The sequence below is a fragment of the Phalacrocorax aristotelis genome, chromosome 1 (genome assembly GCF_949628215.1).
Source record: "Phalacrocorax aristotelis chromosome 1, bGulAri2.1, whole genome shotgun sequence".
NCBI classification, from domain to species: Eukaryota; Metazoa; Chordata; class Aves; order Suliformes; family Phalacrocoracidae; genus Phalacrocorax; species Phalacrocorax aristotelis.
Genome location: NC_134276.1, coordinates 116,661,966 through 116,684,857, shown reverse-complemented (window position 1 = coordinate 116,684,857; position 22,892 = coordinate 116,661,966). Strand labels below are relative to the sequence as shown.

The following is a 22,892-nucleotide window of genomic DNA, read 5'->3' as shown; positions in this document are numbered from 1 at the left end:
GGTGCACTTGTGTCCAAAGTGATGAAAGAGCATTTCCGGAGCACCTAGAGGATACATCCTTTTTCACAGATTTGATGAGGACCAGGGTTTCCCACCATCTCATTTACAGAGCTGAAAGCTAGAGCTGTCAGGACCTGGTTCTAGGAAAACTTGATAGGTCCTCTGAAATGCATTTTTAGAACGTCTGTTGCAAATATGGAATATGGTGCTATCTTGTTACAGATCAGTTGTTGTGAATTGCTTAATCTGACTTTATCTTCTGTATATGTTTTTCCTTATGACTATGCTGTGTTTCTTTTGTAACAGATAATTTAGGTGAAACTGAACTCTACTTTCTCTCCTGCTATCTGAATATGATTAGCATACCACTAAGACAAATCGTGTAATTTGCCTTATTTGAAATTTTTATTTCATTATCGTGGGTATGTATACACGACGGTGATAGTCCAAAGCAGCCTTAGGACATATTTTTTTAGGGTATGTATTTCTCCCATGTTGTTTTTTTTTTTTTTTTTTTAAGGTAAACAAAGTAGGGTAAAAATATAGAATCATAGAATGGTTTGGGTTGGAAGGGACCACCCCTGCCATGGGCAGGGACATCTTCCATTAGACCGGGTTGCTCAAAGCCCCATCCAACCTGGCCTTGGACACTTCCAGGGATGGGGCATCCACAGCTTCTCTGGGCAATTTGTTCCAGTGCCTCACCATCCTCATAGTGAAGAATTTCTTCCTTATATCTAGTCTAAATCTACCCTCTTTCAGTTTAAAGCCATCACCCCATGTCCTTTCACTACATGCCCTTATAAAAGTCCCTCTCCAGCTTCCTTGTAGGCCCTTTCAGGTACTAGAAGGCTGCTATAAGGTCTCCCCGCAGCTCCATGTCCTTATGTTGGGGACCCCAGAGCTCAATGCAGCACTCCAGGTGGGGTCTCATGAGAGCAAGTAGAGGGGGCGAATCATCTCCCTTGAGCTGCTGGTCATGCTTCTTTTGATGCAGCTCAGGATATGGCTGGCTTTCTGGCTTCAGGTGCACATTGCTGCATCATTTTGAGCTTCTTATCAACCAGCACCCCAAAGTCCTTCTTCTCGGGGCTGCTCTCAATCCATTCTCCACCCATCCTGTATTTGTGTTTGGGATTGCGTGTAGGACCTTGCACTTGGCCTTGTTGAACTTCATTAAGTTCACATGGGCCCACCTCTCAAGCCTGTCAAGGTCCCTCTGGATGGCATCCCTTCTCTCCAGTGTGTTGACTGCACCACACAGCTTGGTGTCATCGGCAAACTTGCTGAGAGTGTCCTCAGTCCCACTGTCCATGTCACTGATAAAGAAGTTAGCGCTGGTTCCAATACCGACCCCTAAGGAATGCCAGTTGTCACTGGTCCCTGCTTGGACATTTGAGCAACTCTGAGTGTGACCATGCAGCCAATTCCTTATCCACCAAATGGTCCGTCTGTCAGATCCATGTCTCTCCAATTTAGAGACAAGGTTGTTGTGGGTACAGCGTCAAATGCTTTGCACAAGTCCAGGCAGATGAGATTAGTTGCTCTTCCCTCATTCAGCAAAGCTGTAACAACATTGTAGAAGACCACCAAATTTGTTACACGTGATTTGCCCTTAGTGAAGCCATGTTGGCTGTCACCAATCACCTCCTAATTTTCCATGTTCCTTAGCATAGTTTCCAGGAGGATCTGTTCCATGATCTTGCTGGGCACAGAGGTGAGACTGACTGACCTGTAGTTTCCTGGGTCTTCCTTTTTTCCCTTTTTAAAAATGGGGTTTGTGTTTCCTGTTTTCCTGTCAGTGGGAACTTCACCAGACTTCCACGACTTCTCCTAATGGATGGTGGCTTAGCAACTTCATCTGCTGCTTCCCTCAGGACCTGCAGATGCATTTCAACAGGTCCAGTGAACTTGTGATCTATTTTTTTCCTAGCCCTGATACATCCTTGCCTTGCAATCTTGTAATGAAAATTTGTTGACCATTGTGTTGAATCTGATGGATTTACTAACACTGAGACATCTGAGGAAATCTCACTTGCCTTAAAACAAATAGGCACCTATTCAGATTTACTCAGCAAGTAGAACCAGAACTACTTCTAGTCTTTTAAGTGTCCAAAAATTACTGGGTCATCTGAGAGAGGAAATGTTATCTAAGCTGGCCTTAGCTGGTAAAAGCCAATAAAATCTCCTGGTCCTGGGTAGCTGACCCATAACTGAAAGCTTGACACCAGAAAGTGTATGGGGGTCCCTTTTAGAAAGCCAGTAAAGAGCAGAAAGATAAGCGAAGAATAGATATTTTAGGTAAAATAACACAGAAACCAACCAAACATTCAACTTTTTTGCAAGTACAGCCTACACAGGAATTCCTTTGCAGTATAGAAAAGTGCAGATAAATGCTTGGTCGTCATTTTCACTCCCACCATTTTGCTGCCCTGACATACCAACAAGAAAATCAGAGCATACCCAAAAGAACTCATTTAACTCACACAAGCACTGGATGATGTGGAACGACCAGAAGCCCTGCCACGGCTTTCTTTCATGTCTTGGTCTAAGGTGGTAGGTGAGGGGGAAGAAACCGAACCCCAAGAAAACAAAACCAAAGGTTTTGAGTTTTTGGTTATTTACTTAACCTCAGAATCTTTCAAGGCACCTACCCATTTGAAAAATGGAGGCCAAGCAAACCACTCTTGCTTTTCTCCTTACTAGCAGCGTGCCAAGCTCCACCTGCTGATCTGGCACTTAGGCTGTCTTTTAGAAACGCCTCTTGTTTTTCTAGGAGAAAGGGAAATCTATATTATGTGGTAAAGAAAGCAGCTCTCCTGCCTGTTGTTCTGTACATTCATTTTAATGGCCTGAGACAGTCTTCTGGGAGCCAGGCTCTTGGCTGTGCTAGCCAAATAATTTGATGCAGGTGCCCTCTTGAGGAGGAGAAACAATTACAAAGGAATTTTGCTAGCTTTTAGGAATTTGTTGACAGTTGTCCAATTCACTGTAGGCTGCAGCAATAATTATGTGATTGCAGTCCTAGCTTTCAGCGGTTTTAGCTAGTGCCCTCTGAGCCTCAATACGCCTGTTGCCTGCGACTTGAGTTTACAGATAGTACGTGTGTGCGGGTGTTCTGGTTTGTGGTATCTGTTGCCTTGTTGGTTTGTGGGTTGTTGTTTTTTTTAAAGGAGATATGCACTTTTAAGTCTCTGTCTTATTTAAATGCAGAGGGTTACTTCGTCATTTACAAGCTCGTTGCTTCAGGAGAAGGTCTGTGTACTTTTGACTGCTCTGTAAGTGGCAGGACAGGCTTGCAGTACCAAGCTAAATGATACTAGCTCTCTTCTGTACCATGAGAAGAACTCACAGATAACTGCCTATGATTTTTTTTTTCCTTTTTCATTTTCTTAGTGCGAAAAATGACCCTGATTGCAGGGTTCCTCGCTAGGGCTGGAGGCAGCAGCCCCATTCTGGTGTTCTAAACGGCAGCTCTGTCAATGCCAGTATCAGGTAAGGAGGAGCCCTGGCAAGGAAAAGCATGCTGTTGGCAAATTTTAAATCATGTGTAGGAGTTACTTGGTGTGGCTGAGAAATGCTGCTTGGGTAATGGGAAAGAAAGTATTGCAGTAAGCTTCCAGCGGGGCATGCTCTGCATGATGTTTTTTCAGCCTTCTATTTAGTCCAGGCTAAATTTTGCCCAGGGAGCTAGGAGGTGAAATCTCATCCCAAAAGAGCAGTATTTTGAGCCAATCAGTATTTTTATATTATCTTTCCATGGAGTAATTCAATATTTGGTGAAAGCAGAAACCTTCCAGTTGAAAAAACCCAAACAACCCCTCCAAATATCCCTCTCTCCTGATGCTTTTGCTTTCTTTTTTGAAGAAAGGATGCTCTTATCTTCCATTTTTATGAAAACAGCAAAGCTTATAGAGAATATTCTGTTTGCAAAATGCCTTTGCTGCAAGTTCTATGACAGGAAACAGTATTTTTTTTCCACTCTCACATGAGGGAAAAAGTATTGTTTTTCTTGTGGTACCTATTACCCTGGGTGCTCTGTGCACATCTGGAGCGTAAGATAGCCCCTGCTTTCAAGGTGCATAAAGAAATGGAGAAGTATGGTGAGGGAGGGGGAGCTGGCCTGGCACAAAGGTCAGTTCAGTTAAAGCCTGCTCTCTTCCATCACAGAACACAGTATGCTGGAAATCATTTATGCATCTACCATGAAATACCTGGAAGAAGGAGAGACCGTGAATTTGAAGTGTCTCATCAGACATCGACAGGATCAGCCGTCGCAAATGGAGGTTCACTGGTATAAAAAAGCAAAGCAGCAAAATGAGACTGGGTTTGGAAAGGAGATGGAAAGCTTGCACCTCTCATGAAACTCAGACCCCAAGGCTGAAGTTACGTCCTTTCTGCTTCTGAAAATTCAGAGAGTCAACCACTCAGACAGTGGCCACTGTTAATGCAGGGCCAAAATAAAGAATAACTGTCCTAACTGCTGTGGCACACTTTATTAGAGTGAATGTAACAGGTAAGTTCTGTGTGCCCAGGAGCTTTCTTGCAGAGGCAGTTGGGAGATCACATGGTTTTCTCTGATACAAAATTTCTGCACGATAAAAGCTCTGTTCATGAAGATGTATCCTCTCCTCCTAGGGTGTGAAACTAAAAATGATTGCTGCCACACTGTGACACGTGGAATAAGTTTCTTACTCCTCTGTCTTTTTGTCTATGCGTGCGAAATAAAGAACAAAATCTCATCTTTGATATACCCTGCTCTGGGTGTACCTGCTCAAGCGGGGGGGTTGGACGAGATGATCTCCAGAGGTCCCTTCCAACCCCTGCCATTCTGTGATTATGTGTGAAATGCAAGACTTACGTGGAAAAATGTTAGAGATTTGTTTTAGCTTGGCTGTGGAACTCTCTGAGCTAATGGGAACAGTTTCCCGTGGGATTTCTACTCTGACCACCATTGCCGGAGCTGAAAGGAATTGGGTGGAAAAAGCAGTGTGGGAAAATGTATGTTAGTCTCAGGTTAGATGCAGGTCTGCCCCAGTTCACCTAGCATCTGTTCTGAGTTTATAACCATAGCTACATTCACAGGCAGTAAAGTTATGTTCTCTAAAATGGAGATCTATGTATTTTCTTAAATGGAGACCTTTGTGTATGCACACAGTCCAGCCTTACCACCTCTTGAATTCATTGTAGTGTATGTAGACCTCAGGGAGGATTGGTGCCTATAGGGAGTGAGACTTGAGATACAGCAGCCACCACTGTGATTTATTTTGTTCTTATTTAGGTGAATTTTTCTTCCCTTGCTTCACTACTTAGAAGAGAAAAAACATTGTGCAGAAAGACTGGGAGGGCTGAAACAGTGGCAGTGCCCTTCTGCAATCATTTCTGTACAGGTCTTAACTGATGGTATGGTATGGTGTCCTCTGCTTGTGCCAAGCGACTTCAGCTCCAAGCCTCCAGCAGAAAAGAATATCTGTTTGGCCTAACTAGCCAAAGTTCTCATCGGGAGGGGTGCTGTTGTTGAGCTACTAGAACTTTGTAGGTTGGTTCTGATCAGAGGCAGGCTGAGAAATCAGCTCATTCCTTCCAAGCTCTTCTCTTAGCTTTGTTAAGATGTGGGGATTATATTAATCTTTTGTCTTCTTAAAGTCTTCTCCAACATATTTTAATTAAAAAAAAAATAAATAAAAGTTACACCTTCAGTCACCTTTTTGCCACTAAGTTTTAGGTAAGGAAGGATGCAGTTCTGCAGACTTCTATTTGCATGTTGGTTACATTATATCAGGTGTGAGCACTGTCAATACCACAGAGAGGACAGAGGGTGACCTGGAACAGAACAAAGGTCTGAGGGTAGATCCTGAGCTGGGGAAGATATAGGCTGTGGTCATGATAACCTGGATGATTTTTTTTTCTGAAGATAGAGCTTATGATTGATTTTATAAAAACACAAGTCTCACAGGTGGATTTCTGCATGGCCCTTATATTTAATGACTCCCCCTTTCCCATTGTAATAATTCTATAGAAGTTAGCGGGCTAAAACTCCCCAGGCAGGAAGGTGACATGATTCTGACTAACTTGCGCTGGTTTTGGTTTTAAGTGATTTTGCAGAAGGTGCAGCTGAGCTGGATTCCGGCCAACATCCACAGAAGTGACCTGGCTCAGTGTCCAATTCCTGGTCATGCCAAAAAAGGGTGCACTGAATGAGCACAGGACCATTGTTTTATGGACTTCAGATGCCTCCTGCATGGTCTTTTGGGAATATGTAGTTGTGTGCTAATATGACATAAGGTGTCTTGCAAATTAAATGCTGAGCCTGAGCTCAGGCAGTTGATTTAGATGTGTGAAAGTCTCTCTTCTTGGCCTGACGACCCCTCAGCATAACCTCTGAGATGTGGTCTTGCGTTAGTCACTTTTTGAATAAGCTTGTGTTTTATTAATTTGGATTGGTACATTTTGCTCCTGAATACCAGTACATTTTTCCTTTTTTTTTTTTTTTTTTGTGTGTGTGTGCATATGTGTTTGCCTTTTTTCCCACCCAAGGACTCATACCATGAAGACACTGTTTGTGAAGTCTGAGCAGCTTTGCTTAAACAAGATAATATTCCTGAGGTGCTGTAAGAACTTCATTTTATGGCATATGATAAATATCTGGGATCCATGTTGTGTTTCATGGCACACTTCAAGGTTGCAGGGGACTTATTTCTGGGCTTACTGGTACTGGTTCATTGGGATTATTCACTTTACCTGTTAACCCTACCTATCTCCTCGGCAGCGAAAAATTATTTCTTCATGCCTTTTCTCATCCTAGAATTGAAATTCTCTCACATCTAATGCCATTTCTTTCAGGTTTTGCCTTCATTGAGGTAACAGATTTCTCAGTGTTGTGCTCTTTGAAATGAAGAGATGGTTTCTTTCCAGCTGTACTTTCTGGGGCCTGCCTCCCATGCAGGGAGGTTTTGCCTTTCTGCAACAGCTCTCTGTTCAAAGAAGGATTTCCTGGCGGCTTCTTTCCTCTGAAACGTCTTCTAACATATTTCTAGTCCATCCTCTGTGTTCTTCAATTTGCTTTGAGAAGGCTTGAGGCCCTTATTCAAAACTCAGCAGTATGAGCTCAAGTTGTGGGGGATGCACGGGAAGCAGAAATGAAGTCAGTGTCAAACTCACTGTTCTGTAAACAGAAACCCAGAGCAGGCACAATGTGTTACCCTAACTGTGGGATGTTTTGAAAGGCTATTTTGTCTACAGTCTTTTAACAGTGTCCCTTTCCCCTTTTCCAAGTGTTTGTGTAAATTAGCCTTTTATGTAAGGGGTTTTCTCTTAAGACTTAAAATTTGGTACGAAATGACAAAGGGAAGATGGTTACATCTTTGTTTGTGTTTGGTTACTAAAGCTTGTCTGATGAGCGATTCTGACCTCTGCCATGTTTTTCACGCTAGGGCATGTGTGTAATGTTTTTCAGTGTCAAAGACAGGTATCTTCTAAATAAGCCAAGTGATCATTTATCTCCTCATCACTTTGCCAGGATCTGATTGTTTATGAGCTCTGAAGGGCTGCAATTGCTGCTGCTCTGTGAGCGTTTCCATCAAAGGCAGCCTGATTTTGGATTCTTGTTGAAATAAACGTGCGTGTCACATCTGACAGAACCAGCTGCTTAAAGGGCATCCTTGATGCTGAGAAGCAGTAACAAGCAGTATAAATGTCTCTCTAGCTGGGGGAAGGGGGAGGTGAGGGGGGGCCAGGGGGAGCACTGTATGATTCTGTGTTGGGCTCCATTGAGACAATTCAGACTGCAGATATTTTTAGCGCTATTCTTCAGCAGGCAGCATGCTGTACAATTACACATCAACATGATGCTTCTCTAGTAGGTTGGTGTAGCTATGTTTCCACCTCCTGGCAACTATAAGGAATAGCTGAAAAGAGACTGAGGAGAATTATGTTTTTATTTTTGCAAGGCAGTAGAAGGTGAAGTAGGAATTTTAGAGACACTTCTCTTGAGCTCAAAGAGATTTTTAACTCTTCAATGTTCAGTATTCTATACTATATAAGCATAGAAGCTATTTCCAAATAGTTTTATTTGTAACTACTGTGAAAATGAGTGCTTAAGCTGAAAGGTCATAAATACGAGGTGCTTGCAGCAGGACTGTAAGTAATAAGATGCCAGACAGACATTTTATATTGAGGGAGGGAGCATGAGTGTATATCCATGGTAACTGGGGGACATGAACACACTTCGTGAAACTCCAGTTGCTAAAATACCTATACATTCTGTCTATTAAGGACAACAATTGTTATAGAGGCACATACTGTTACGGAGGACACATAGTCGAGTCTGTAGGCATTCTGCAAGGTAAGTGCCCTTCAGTAATAAGAAAATGTTAATTTTCCCAAGTGAAAATCTCTTTCATAAGACAGGATGACCTTTACTTGTCTTTGACAACAGTGTGGCCAGAGCTGGTTTTATTTTAAAGGAATGGATCAGAAACCTACAGTGTCCATTTCTTGTTCTTTGCCAGCTCAGTGTCATCTGTCTATTTCACAGGAAAGACCAACAGTCATTTTGGTAGCCATCTCAGAACTGCCCTATGTGGACAAGTTTGAATAAATAGTGAAATACATATTTCTAGAATCTATAAAGAAATATAGGCTGCTAGTCCAAAACTTCCAGGTGAAAATGTCTTTTTCAGTGAAAACTGATTTTCAATCTGACTGACCGAGTATGCATTTAGCCAGGATCCCTTATGGACATAATGAGATCACTGTTCCTTATGCCCTTGTTAACTGCATTAAAACTGGTTTGGAGAGTTTTTGTAGCACATGTACATAAGCCTGGTTGAGTAGAGGTGCTGGACTCCGAAGTATTGAATCTGGACTTTGAAAGAGGTTGTTTTCTTTGTTGTTCAGTTGCAAGACTCCCATGTAAGCTGCAGTCAGTGTCCACAACTTACCTTCTTTTACATGACACATTGCCTTAGTCAGGAAAATAATCTTGTTCAAAGGGGCTTGTTGGAAGCCTACATAGTTGAAAGGTGCCTCCAGCATATCCCTTTGGATGCATTTTTAAATATCTTTAGCCAGAGGCTATTTATCATTACAAAAGTCATAAACTAGCTCTGACAATAACCCATGTAGAACCAATGTGCAAGTCAGATTTCTAGTGATGGAGACTCTGCAAACAGGCCAAATAACTTTTCTTGCTGTGTAGGAGGGCTGTGAGATACGCAGCTCTTGGCTCTCTGAGCAGGGAGCTAAGGAGGAAAAGAGGTGAGGAAAGGTGGTGAGGCAGCACTGCCAGCAGCATTTTGCTCTTCTATCTCAATTTGAAGATAGCTGCTTGACTCTGAGCCCCAGGGCTGGAGGCATCCCCTCTTCAGGAGGGGAGGAAGGTGGGGGGGGCTGAGCCTGGGTCACACTGTGGGGCTGGATGCCTTGCTGTGGGGTGAGTTTTAATGGCTGCCTGCTGCTGTACGTGGGGAGTGTTGTGTCTGCCTGCGCAAACTGGACTTCTTGGGAGTGCCACCCCTGGCAGCCGCTCTACTGAAAAGGTCCACTTTAATAAGAGATTATATGGAAAATGGTATATAATCAGTGACACAACCTTGTTAACTGAGCATCCCTAGACACCTTGTCACTTAAGAGTAACAGCTCTAAAAGTGTGTGCATAATGTTGTATCTCTATATCTTGATTTTTCTGAATATATGTAGCAACATGCACACATAGACACAGCCAGAGCACACATACTTTCAGCAAATGAAGATGTTTTACATGTATTTTAAGTGGGTCCATAGCTGTGTACCATGGCATGGGCTGTGCAGGCCTGAGGGCAGAGAGCAGGAAGAAAGCTGTGGTCTGCAGCATGGGTGGATGCAGCAAAGGCCTTGTAGTGGGGAGCGGGAGGCTTCCTGAGCTCACTTCTGACACTTTCTGCACACTCTGTGCCAGCTGACTTCTTTTGCATCTTATTTCCCTCTCTTTCTCTTCTCTCTCTCTCTCTCTCTCTCTCTCTCTCTCTCTCTTGTTTTGTAGTGCTTTGTCTCAACTTTTCACACAGCACCTTAGGACATTGAATAAGGAGCCAAAAGTCCTGATGTGCATGTTCTCCCAGCCTGGAGCACGCATTGCTCTGCCACCTTGTCCTCAGGAGCTTCCCCTGTGGGCTGTATTTTAAGCCACTCTGGGAAGATGAGAGAACGAAGACCTTTTACTAGCAATGCCCACAATGCCATGACAGCATCTACATTTGAGGGAGCTGACCTTACTTCGTGTCACATTTTCCACCTGCAGACCACTGTGCTACAAAAAGGGAAGGCAGTTCAGGCAGCACAAACCTGAATAAGGACATGCCGCAGGACTGGGCTTCACCCAGCAACTCTACCCTTCTGTGTCATGCTCCCACACATCCAGCATATAAATCTGCCAGAAGTGCTGCTAACCAGCTGCAACACAGGAAAGAAATGGGGCGAGAAGTTTAACTGGAAATCCCTGTGGAGAATTTTCCTAAACTTCTAAGTGACACAGAGCTATAGGTGTTAAGCTGGCTCATAATAAAGGGAGTTTATGACAGCAAAGAGGCCTGTATGGTGAGGAAGGAAACGGGTAAAGCAGAAGCATCCCCTTTGGTTTATTATACTTCACCAGAAGATTGTAGGCAGTGATAAATGCCACCCTGACGCTGGTGTCATGACTTCAGTTTGCATTTGAGAAGTGGGATGTGTAGTTTTTTCCAATATGGATAGGGGTTTCTATTTCAGGTATGCTTTGTTATACAACTGATTTGTTCCACTTGATGTAAAAATCACAGAAATGGAAGCCACTAAGAGAGAACTATTGAGCCTTCTCCTTTGCCATATGATAACAGTATGGATTTCATATTTAGAAGTGTTTATCTAGCTGCTCTATAAACACAGAGGAGGAGACAAGGTTTTCCCTTCCTAAAAAAATATAAATAAATAGATAAATCTACGTCTATGTGATGAGTTTGAGGAGGGCTGGGTATGCAGCTCCTTGAGGCTGGAGAAGCTGACTCCCAGCTGAGTCTGTTGGGGGTTCCTGGGATGCCTTGTGGGATGTTCACAGCTCTCCATGGGAGGAGGAAGCTGTAGCTTTCAGAGAACATTGGCTTCCCTTGGGTGTGAAGGAGGAGGAGCAGTGAACAGCTGAAGGAGAGAGGCCTGGTAGTCCTGTGTCTCTACCCCTGCTTGGCACTGCCTAAACTACGGTTAGTGATGCTACGTGTAAGATTGACTGATGGGTGAGGAAGGACCACCTGGGCTTTTATTTCTGCTGTACACCAGTTCTTCTGCTATTTCTGTTCTTTCTGAAGTGGGAATTATTTGAGGTTTGCAGCTTCTTTACGTGCAGTTCAGGATGTGTGGTGCAATTTTTCTCACATTTAGCTGTGGAGTGGGAGGCCAATAGCTCCAGCTGAAAGATGAGGAGGAAACTTTCATCCGGGGAGTCTGAGATACATACTGATTCTTACTGAAGTGTTTTGGGAGTTAAATGTCCACCTATAAACCATCTCTTTTCTGTTCATCTTTGAATACTTGTGTGGGAGACTTTTTCTTGGATTATCCACAGCTCTGAAGGCAGTAATTGTACTGGCAGGTTGTTGGTTCTCAGGTTCTTCCTGGGAGACCAGCAACAAGGTGCAGTAGGTCCACAAGAGGCAGAAATTAACGTAGTTAAGGTCACAAACATCTCTGTTGTAGATAGGTTTGGTTGCTGGAGTGCTGGGATTGAATGAGAAGCCCCTGAGGTTAATGACCCACCAATGGTAAGGGGATTCTCTGGGGCCAGGAGCAGAAGTTGCTAAGCACAGCCATGCTGCTTCAGTGACTGTGCAATGAGAGGAAAATTAGCTACAGGTAAAAAAACCTCATTTTTTATGGTATCTAGAAATTGCAATATAATTGCCTCTGGATATTTTAACCTGGAAGTGTCAGGTTTTAAAGGCTTCATTTTCAGCAGTTCTTCCCCCATATGTTTGCTGACATTAGTAAGAGCTACAGATGGCTTATACTTGGGAAAGTCAAGCAGTTAGGTACATGGACTAGGGTTTTTTTTTCCCCCATACAATGGAAAACGTAAAGCAAATGTCTTTTCTCCTTCTGAAAGCAACAGAACAGGTTGCCAGTGGTGGTGGTGTTCTCGTTCATCCTTTGGTCCTACTCTCCATTCCCAACACTGGGTTACAGTGCTTTCTGAAGAGGCTGGCTGCAAGGCAGCTACGGATGTGAGGTGTACAACTTGGCTCATGTAATACCTCCATGGGACTAAGCTATTTCCTAGATGTGCTGGTGTTTAGAAGGTAAATATTTCTGAGAAGAGAGGAATGAGAGGAATATTTCTGAGAAGAGAGAAAATGCCCACTTGCTTTCTTGAATTACAGCTACTAAAGTTAAAAAAACAAACAACCCCCCCCAAAAAAAAGCCTGATAAAATACTCATCTGCTATATGGCATTTTAATTTTTTTTCCCTTGGGGAAAAAACCCCACTTTGACGTAATGTTAATATTAGTAGTATTCTAAATACTAATATCTTGATGAATTCAACACACAGACACCACAAACCTCTGCCCTGTGTGGAGGAACCTATTCAAACCTATTTACCTTCAGGTATCTGTTACCAAAACACTGTAGTTTTACAGGTGTTGAGTATAACTTGTTCATAATTGTTTTGAGAGCTCCTCCTATTAGGCTAGTTCTCTCTGTCTTTCAGAAAGACTTCTACCCTTTATTTCCCAGTTCATAGAGAAAGTTTTAGAGTTTTACGTATTTGGAACTGAATGAAACTAGCTCACGAACTGGATGGGTTGAATTTCACAGCCACAAACCATCTGTGGCTTCCACTGATGCCAGCAAGTATAAGACAAACAGGGAGCCTGAGAAGAAAATACACTATGGTGGTACAGATCCTCCAGTTGCTAACAGTGCTAGCAGTCTTCTGCTGTGCTAGCACCAGGGCTTCATGGATGCATTGTCAGGGCCAGAGCATCTTTCAGAGAATAAAAATTCAGCCTCCTTATAAAGTCAAACCAAAGGTCCATTAGCCCAGCAGCATTTGCAGCAGCCAGCTGCAGATGGTTAAGGAGACGGCTAAGAACAGAGCAAGAACACAACTTCTTCTCTCCTCCAGAAACCTTTCAGTTTCTGAGAAAGAACAGCTTTGGGATTATCTACCTGCTGCCCCTTTTGATATGATTTGTCTTCCTCCCAGGGCATTCAAAGTCTTCCTATATTTTGTAGCTTCGTTTCCAGTGGAGGGACTTGAGGAGAGGACCATTGCTCAGAAGAAACTGGGGCAGCGGTCAAGCCAAATCTGTCCGGTGAGCAGGGGCTGCAGGCTGCTCCCAGACCTGGTGTAAAAGTCTTCGCAAACAGTGAACAGGCTGCACAAAAATAACCCAGGGCCTGGCCCTTGAGATGCATGGGGAATGTGGAACCACGGGCACATTTGCTGCTACATTTCTTCAGGTAACTCTTCCAACTCAGATGCCTAGTAGCTTGTGTTAAAACTTTGAGGAGAATGGGAAAGCCTCTTAAATTGACACTTGAACTGCTCCAGTTATTTATTGCAAATGTGGTACCAGTGGATAACTCGGGTTCCAGAGCTTCCCACACTCAAAAGGACAGCTAAAAGTGGAGGCTGACCTGAGGACTTTGAAAATACGGCATAACCAGCATCTCTCACTTCAGAACAGGTGATGGCTGCCTGCAGGCTTCCAAGTAGGTTGCTGTGTGGCTGGCAAGTATTCAGTGTAAGGCTTCCTGGCCTCCTGAGATGACAGCCAGCCCAGTGTAGGGTGCAAGGACTCACACCTGCAGAAACTGTGCCTCCCCCAAAGAGCTGAGTGACAGAGGAGCACGGCTTTAAGGAGAGACCTTGGTCTCTACATCAAATGCCTTGTAGTAGCCGGTGTTGCTGTATGAAGGCTGTGGCTGTTAAAAGTGTAGGTTTGAATTTTAAATAACATAGTCTTGCTTTGAAGAGCTAGTCTTCACTGCTACCTCATCCTTGTATAAGAAGTGGGAGGGTTGGCACAGCTGTGTGCCACTGCTTCCTCTTCTTGCTGTCCCTTCCAGCTCTTCCCTGCCCAAAGACAAAAGTGTTACAGAGAACAGACTTTTGAGGCAGGGTCTTTTCTACCCTTTAAAATGTGCTTCTGCTGCAAAGCAGAACCATATTTCGCTGAGTTAAGCATGGGAAGGGCTAAGTGATATAATGGTTATTTTTTAAAAAGTTGTGGTGATGAATGATGCACTGATTGATACCTGGTTCTTTATGTTCTTCACTTTTTCCTCCTTCAGATTGTGTTAAAATATATTTTCATTGTGTTGGACTTCTATTTATCCAATTCCAAGTTGGTGCTTTGCATAGCTCAAGGCTTGTAGCTTGTGTTTGATGTGTAATAGCAGACAACTTAAGGTTGTGGTTGTTTCTTCGTGTCAGCAAGCAGTTTGTTTCCTTAGTTTTACTGTGTCCCAACCTCTTCAGGGGAGTGTGCAACCAGATGGCTTGTTTTCTCTGAGCTCTTTTGGAGGGGAAAGAGGCTACATCTGTCTGTGAGACAAATCAGCTGTGTGTTAAGATCTCAGGAGCATCAATGACAAAGAAATTAATGAACTGGACAGGTGAAAACAGGGACTACCTGGGATAGATGGTCCTAAACTGAGATAGTTCTCACTTCTTTGCAACTATGGCCAGCAGGAGCAGAGAGGTGATCATGCCCTTGTACTCGGCACTGGTGAGGCCGCACCTCGAATACTGTGTTCAGTTTTGGGCCCGTCAGTACAAGAAGGACATTGAGGTGCTGGAGCGTGTCCAGAGAAGGGCAACGAAGCTGGTGAAGGGTCTGGAGAGCAGGTCTTATAAAGAGAGGTTGAGGGAACTGGGGTGGTTTAGTTTGGAGAAGAGGAGGCTGAGGGGAGACCTTATTGCTCTCTACAACTACCTGAAAGGAGGCTGTAGTGAGGTGGGGGTCGGTCTCTTCTCCCAAGTTACTGGCCATAGGATAAGAGGAAATGGCCTCAAGCTGCGTCAGGGGAGGTTTAGATTAGATATTAGGAAGAGTTTCTTTACTGAAAGAGTGGTCAGGCATTGGAACAGGCTGCCCAGAGAGGTGGTGGAGTCACCATCCCTGGAGGTGTTCAAAAAACATGTAGAGGTGGCACCTGGGGACATGGTTTAGGAGGCATGGTGGTGCTGTGTTGATGGTTGGACTTGATGATCCTAGAGGTCTCTTCCAACCTTAACTCTATGATTCTATGATATCTGGAACTCCAGGTACATCTCTGCAGTTCCCTGGTGTGCAGGAGCCACCCTGTAAGCAGCCATCGGGACCAGTATCCATATTGGACCAGCTGTGTGCACTAACATCTCTCTTCTCATGCCCAGGACAGTGACTATCAGAAGACCGGAGCATGCTGGTACTGCTGCTGTTCATCTCCCATGGTCCTGTGGCTGGAGGGCTCTTCTCCAGGCTGACAAATGGGTAACTTTCCTCCAGCCTCAGCGTTCATTGAGATGAATCTGAGTGAGAGTGGTGCCATTCCCTAACTGGAAGGCTGAGGCTAATGGAAGAGTGATGCACATATTGCATGGTCTTGTGCCAGCCACCGCCGTCAAGGCTGAGTGAAAATTTTAATTTATTTTAATGTAGCTATTGAGGCATTTTAATTCCATCAAAGGAAGTAACACAAGACAATCTACAAATATTCATTTGCTACTTTGAAATGAATTTGATTCAGCTGTGCTTGGTTTCTCCTTTTTGGGCTTTACTTTGGGATTTACTCATTTACAGGCACAAGTATTCAAGGACTGTGAACCTTAAAAATTGCAATCTAAATTCTGCATTTCATACATGAATATTTAAAAAGAGTAATATACATTGTTCTTTTTGTAAGGCCCCGTTTTTAGTCATTAATGCCTGTTCTTTTGAGCAAATAAGCCCTATATATGAGAGACTTGCATGCATTTTAAAAAAATGATCTCTGGGACAAGTTCCAATATGACAATATTCTGTTTATGAATATTTATAGATCCATCAAAATTGGTGAATACTGAATTTGCTGATAAACATTGTGGAGGTTGTTTTTTTTTTAATTTTGAGACTGAAAAATTATTTGCAAATTGGGTCAAATTCGGTACATAATTCTGGTCAAAAAGCATAGTTTTTAGTTTTTGGTTTAAAGATTTCAAACTTTGTCACTGAAAGCAACTTTTGCATGCATAATTTTATCCAAAATGCAAGCCCCCTTTTGCCCCCCACCCCCCCCAATCTTTGATAGTATTAAATAACATGAAACAAAACAAAAATGTTTCATCTGTGGCAAAGATTTTAAGTGAACAAAAATTAAACTTGGGGTTTTTTTAAATGTGAGAGTTACATTGCCTGTTGCATGTTAGTAGCCAAATACTGATCAATGTGGTTGTACTGACATTTTTTTCCAGGTTCTAATTAAAGCTTTTAATCCAGAAGCATTAGTGTTTTTTTAGAACTGTGCAGAAAACCATCAGGCTGTTGTCTGAATGTGCACATGTATCGCATTGTGTGTAAGAAAACACTATTGCCTCTTGCACTTGGCTCATGAATGTAGCAGCATTTGTTCTTTCTGTGCCACAAGTGTGGCAGTGTTCTGGTTTTTCTTCTGTGTCCTCACTTGATATATTTTCCATTTAAAATGAAATTTTGAATGCTGCGTAATTGATGCCTGTTACTTTTATAGCAATTGATATCAGATGAGGATTTAGGTTTCTGTGTGCACAGTGAGCCCTGGCTGCCCTTCCTCTTCCTCTCAGCACATACTGAGAAGCATACTTGTATTTAAATATGGGTGTAAAGAGTGCCTGATCTAAATATCCCAGAAGAAAAGTCCTGTTGCAACACATATGACATATCTGAATCAACCACTGCACAAAGATATTTGCTTCTCTGGTGCGTATCGGGTTTCGACTTGGGAATGAAAACAGTGTCTCTGTATTTCCTATGGGATGGAAACAATTTTCTAGTCATCTCTAGCTGTGAGTGACTGGTTCAGAAAGTAGAAGATTAAAGAGATACAAATGATGGCATAAAGGAGAGAATAACAAAAGGTCTACCCAGAAGACAATTTGAGGGACTGCAGAGGTGAGTGATGGGAATGAGCTAGCTTTATGGGCAGGCTACGGGGAGCCTCAAGACAGAAGTGTGGCCACTGATGTCTGACAGTGACATCAGAAAACTGCCGTCAAGATAGTTACTGTAGTGTCTTGGAAAGAGGCCTGCGCTCTGAGACCTCGGCTTTATCCCCCAGCTGGCTGGGGGCACAGGAGCGCATTGGTTGTGAACCTTTCTGCTGTCACAGAACCAACATGAGTACTGACTGCGGCAGGGTGCTTGCCCTTGAGACCTGAGCAGAAGAGGTTGGGTGTTTGACTGTGGGAATACATATATATATATATATATATATATTGTTCAGTACAGTGTAGTGCCAGTTTGCCATGCCAAATTGGGGTCGTTTATGAATGATATCTGGCTGTAGGAAAGTATCAGCGATGCTTTTAGCCAAATCCATGTTCAAGCAACAGCTGAATAGGTTTGCATCAAAATTCTTTACTGAGAACCATATGTATTTTGACTGGCAAGCCTTTGGATAGCACGGAGTTCTGGGATTTTGTGTGAACCAGAGAACAATGTGTTGGGATGACAGCACTGTCTCAGTCTTACTGATGAACTGCTGTCCTTTTGCCAAAAAGGAGCTAAGATACAGTTTGTTAAAAAGTATATATAGTTGTAGAATAGCGTAAGTTACTAGATGCCTCTTTACTTCACTGTGTTTATGAAAGCAGAAAACAAACCTACATGTTTTTGATCTCATGCAATAGGATGGTTGCCATTTTTATTCTGCTACAGAAGTGGAGTTACCCTTCAAGAATATAAAAGCACGCAAGGGTTAGGAGTAATTTCTTTGTCAAATAGTTGATGAAGCCTAGATCTTGAATTTTCCTATATGTCCTGTTACCTTGATCTTTTTTTTTCAGAAAGAATTGTAATGTGTACATATTTGCTCGTGCAAAACCTTTTTCTCATCTTCTGCAAGTAAGTCTGAAGCAGCAGTAAGAGGTCTGTAGCTGTCTTTGTGTTAGATAGCTTGGACATGCATAGTGAGCAGCTAGAGGTGTCTGTAAAATGGTATCACAGATCCTGGATTTTTAAAAGTTGTTTGTAAACAGTAGTGGCTTTTTTTTTTTAATTTTCAAAATGCTTTTTGCTTTACTGTCTTCAGTACAAGACTGATACTTGACACAGGGTTTTGTTTAGAACTGTTTTCAAAGGAAACAGAGGTTTTACTACGTGTTTTCTTTGAAGGGATTTGCACAACAGTTTTTGGCTATGTACCATTTTCTTTGCCTTCACTTACTGCAATGTTAGTTCCTTCTGCTAAAGATGGCTTAGACATGGGTGGTTCTGGCTGCACTCTGTTTCTTGCTAATCAATCTGGCTGAAGGGCAATGTAAGTGAGAAAGATCCAAAACTACATGCAGCACTCTCTGGTATTCTGTATTTCCAACTCACCGGTACACCGAAACTTTGTAGTTCACCAGGGGAAATTTTGCTTCTTGTTTAATGTGAATGCAAAGAGTGATGTCACCTCAGCTGACAAAGTAATAGTGTCCCTTGCAGAGTGGCACAGGATGATATATCTGATAGGAATCCAGCACAGATCATCTGAAGACCCCTCTTCTGCTCAACCGGGACAATACCAGAAAAGCTAGGGTTTCAGCTAGAAAAGGGATCTATGTATGCCCCTTACTAAATATAACTTGTGAACTACTGCACCAAGTGATCATTGTTTAAACCTTGTTACAGGTGTGTGTTCCACTGCTGTCTCCAGTCTTACTTGTACGTCAGCCAACGCGCCTAATTCAATAACACAATATTTTTAAAAAGCAGTTTCCATTCCCTTAAGGGTGAATCTTGCCCTCCCCATCAGTTTTTCAAAGCCCATTTTAAAGTGATAGAAATCTGTCGCCTAAAAAAAGCTGGAGGAGTTGCATCTTGCCAGCCTGCATCATATACCTGCACAGTGTCCACAGCGGAAAGGCACAATCTCCACTGCATTTCCAGACAGCAGGAAGCTGGACTTGGAAACTGGATACTACTTATATGTGTCTGCACAGAGCGATATGTCACCAAGGCTGCCAGTACAGTAAGGAAGTAGAATTTTTTAAGTGTGATGAAGCCGAGCGTTTCTTACATGTCACGGTTTAGCCCCAGTCAGCAACCTAGCACCATGAAGCCCCTTGCTCGCTCCCCCCTCAGTGGGATGGGGGAGAGAATCGTAAAGAGTAAAAGTGAGGAAACTCCTGGGTTGAGATAAAGACAGTTTAACAGGGAAAGCAAAAGCTGCGCACGGAAGCAAAGCAAACCAAGGAATTAATTCCCTACTTCCTGTGGGCAGGCAGGTGTTCAGCCATCTCCAGGACAGCAGGGCTCCATCATGCGTAACGGTTACTTGGGAAGACAAATGCCATAACTCTGAACTACCCCCCTTCCTCCTTCTCCCCCCAGCTTTATATGCTGAGCATGACGTCATATGATATGGAATGTCCCTTTGGTCAGTTGGGGTCAGCTGTCCTGGCTGTGCCCCCTCCCAGCTTCTTGTGCACCCGCAAAGCACGGGGAGCTGAAAGTCCTTGACCAGTGTTAGCGCTACTTAGCAACAACTAAAACACCTGCACATTATCACCACTGTTTCCAGCACAAATCCAAAACATAGCCCCATACTAGCTACTACGAAGAAATTTAACTCTCTCTGTCCCAGCTGAAACCAGGATGATGGCTGTAACATAATTTTTAATGTCTTTTTTTCTTCTTATGTAGCTTACAACATGGTGAGTATGGAGGCTGGTCATGAGGCTGTGTTAAGTGGCCCTTACATCTCCAAGGTGTCTTTGCTCATGGTGACATGGAAGATGAATGCAGCACTTGCTGCTTGTTGGCCTGGAGATGTGATCACTATGAGACAAGGAAGTTAAACTGCAGTGAGAGTGTGATGTGGAAATACTCACCTGACAGTGACCCTGCTCTATGTATTTACCTGTGAACCTTTGTGATGAGGAAAACTACAGTTGTGAAATTGCCAGCAGTGCAGGGGGTTTTCTTTTTTTCTCTTCCTTGACTGTGATAGGTTAAGACACATCTTGTGATTTTTTTTTCTTTTTTTTTTTTGGTGTGTGTGGAGATATAATTATTTGATTTGGTGGTAAAAGACCAAATTAATTTTGGATGCACACTGAAAATGAAAATAAAGAAATAAGCTGATTTAGTCTGGCTATTCGGAGAGGTGAAAAAGGCATGAGGAGTTATGCAATAGAACTTGGCTGTTCTATGGAGAAATAATCGGGGGGGGGGGGGGTGGTGGTGTTTGTGTGTGTTTTTCTAGCTTCTCTTGAGTCATGAACAGGAGAGGTTTTAAAATACACAAATCCAACAGTCTGCATAGTTTCCGAGACAGTTCTTTGGGCATAACATTGAATAGTCTGTGAATGTTCACACAACCAGGAGTATACACACTTGGTTAAGTTAATGCAAACAGAATATATCGAATAAATATTGCTGCTGTAAGCTGAGCAAGAAGGTGCTGAACCAAAATTCACAATAAGACCAATGTGTGTTTTGTCTGGATAAGAGCTGAATAGGAAGGAAAGAACAGTTTTAGGATGCTGTCTGGAAATATTTCACTCTTCCAGAAATACTGAAAGCTGTCTATGTGACTGCATCACTAAAAAATGATATGAGTCTGTATTCAACATAGGCAGGAACAAAAGAATATTAGAAAATGTAATGAATACATAAAGTCATCTTTTTCAGGTAGTTAAACTATCTCTAGGTTTCCATAACTTTAAAAACAAAACCAGAATAAAAGGAGAAGATTTTGTGTTCTGGCCACATTAGTTAAGCCTTTTGAATATAACTAAAAATTATGGGAAATGGATTTTGGAATGCTATAATTGTTATTATTTGTTTTTATCACTTGATTTTTTGGTTTTATTTGTTCTTCCCTGCACAGTCTTGCCATTCTGAGAGTGGCTTAGGTGTAACCAAAGTGATGAAATTAATCAACCAGGGATGTTGTTATATTATGGGAACATGGAGTGTACGAATCAGTGTATCTGTTGATCTGTATTTTAGTCCCTAGGTAATCATTAATGTGAACGAAACAATAGACAACGTGCTTCTGTCAGAAAAGGAAGACAAAATGTGGTTTTGTGTAGCGGACTGAGAAAACTGGCCAGGACTGCCAAGATTAAGAACCAAGTAGGTAAAAGGTAATTCTGGCAGGGGGAGATTGTGACCACCGACTCACGGACCACCGACCCAAGTAATACCACCTACTCAAAAGAGAACAATGGAAGAGGACAACTGAGCCTGTGCAGCGATTTACACATGGAACGAGCAAGTTTGTACCAATCAGTAGAAGGGACAATAATGAATATGTATGAATGTGTAAATTTTTGATCTATAAATTGTATGGGAAAGGTGTGTAAGGTATGCACATTAGGAGGAGCGATCCCCCGTGCATCCGGCGCTGTGAATAAAGAATGCCTGCTCTTTAATACTAAATTGGTGTTAAAGAGTTGTTTCTGATTTTACCACGTTTTTCGGTAACATAGGTATTATCTGAGCCTTTGCCTGTTTTGTCAAATGCAGAATATGAGTTGTTGGACTTCACGCAGAACAGTTTGGTCTGATTCCTTCTTTATTTTCCTACTGTCAGATTCTTGATTTGGGTACTCAACCTCCTAAACATTTTAGCTGGAGCTTCAGCAAGCTGTGCTTTCTTTAGTATGTGTACTGCCATACTTATAAATCTTCATTTAATCCACCCCTCTCTGTCATCCCAATCTTCTGCTGTTACTAATGTAGTCACCTTTTGGAAAACATGAGGAAGCAGTACTGGTAGCTAGCTAGTTTTGGAGATATTCACCTTGGACTTTTTGATGGATTTTTTTTTTTTCCCCTAAAGATTGTCGATGCTAATATTCCAAATTATTTTGAAATCTCTTGGTCACACAAACTAAAAAAGTACCACCTATTTTTCAGTTTCTCAGTTGGTGATTTTATACTGGACTAGAAATAATGGTTGCAGACCATTTTTCCTCCTTCTGTGGTCCCTCCTACAGGAACTCTGACCTGAGAGAAGAGCAGGGGGGCTGTCTGTCACACATCTGCTGGAAAACCAGCTGCTGGTGTCCCCTAGATCCCTGCAAGTAATCACAGCACCGAGGAAGAAGTCCATCACCCCAGTAGAAAAGTGACCAGAGTGAGCTACACAGGCTGAGTCAACAGCACACTTCCCGCTGCCTGGTTACCCACCCAGCTCCAAACCAGACCTGTCATGTAAATAACTGTTCTGTAACTGCTCTTCATCCTGCTCTTGGGATTCTTTGTGCTGTTCTACCCAGCTCTTCCCATTGAATGCCAGTGTGCAGATTGTTGAGTGGGGTGACAGGCCGAAGTTCTAGTGCGTGTTGATAGAGAAATTAATACTTTTGTGCTGGCCAGCTGAAACCAAATATTCTGTGGCATCGTATGGGGATGCTTTCAGTGCATGCTTCTTTCTGTCCCTCTTCTGTTTTACAGGAGTTTATCATTCTGCTTGTGGTGGGTTGGCCTTGGCTGGACACCAGATGCCTACTAAGCTTCTCTATTGCTCTCCTACTCAAGAAGATGGGGGGAGAAAAATATGATGAAAAGCTCATGGGTCAAGATATGGACAGGGAGATTACTTAACTGTCTTGGAGCCGGCTGCCGTTGGCTCTGTAGACATGAGGGGAACTTGTGGCATCTTCTTGTGGAAGACACACCTGCAGTCCCCCACTACCAAAACCTTGCCATGCAAACCCAATACA

At 42.8% G+C, this 22,892-nt stretch overlaps 1 pseudogene; it reads left to right on the top strand.

The window, feature by feature from the left end:
- Positions 1–18,423: 18,423 nt before the first annotated feature.
- On the top strand, positions 18,424–22,773 carry LOC142053614 (cell surface glycoprotein CD200 receptor 1-A-like; annotated as a pseudogene).
- Positions 22,774–22,892: the final 119 nt, after the last annotated feature.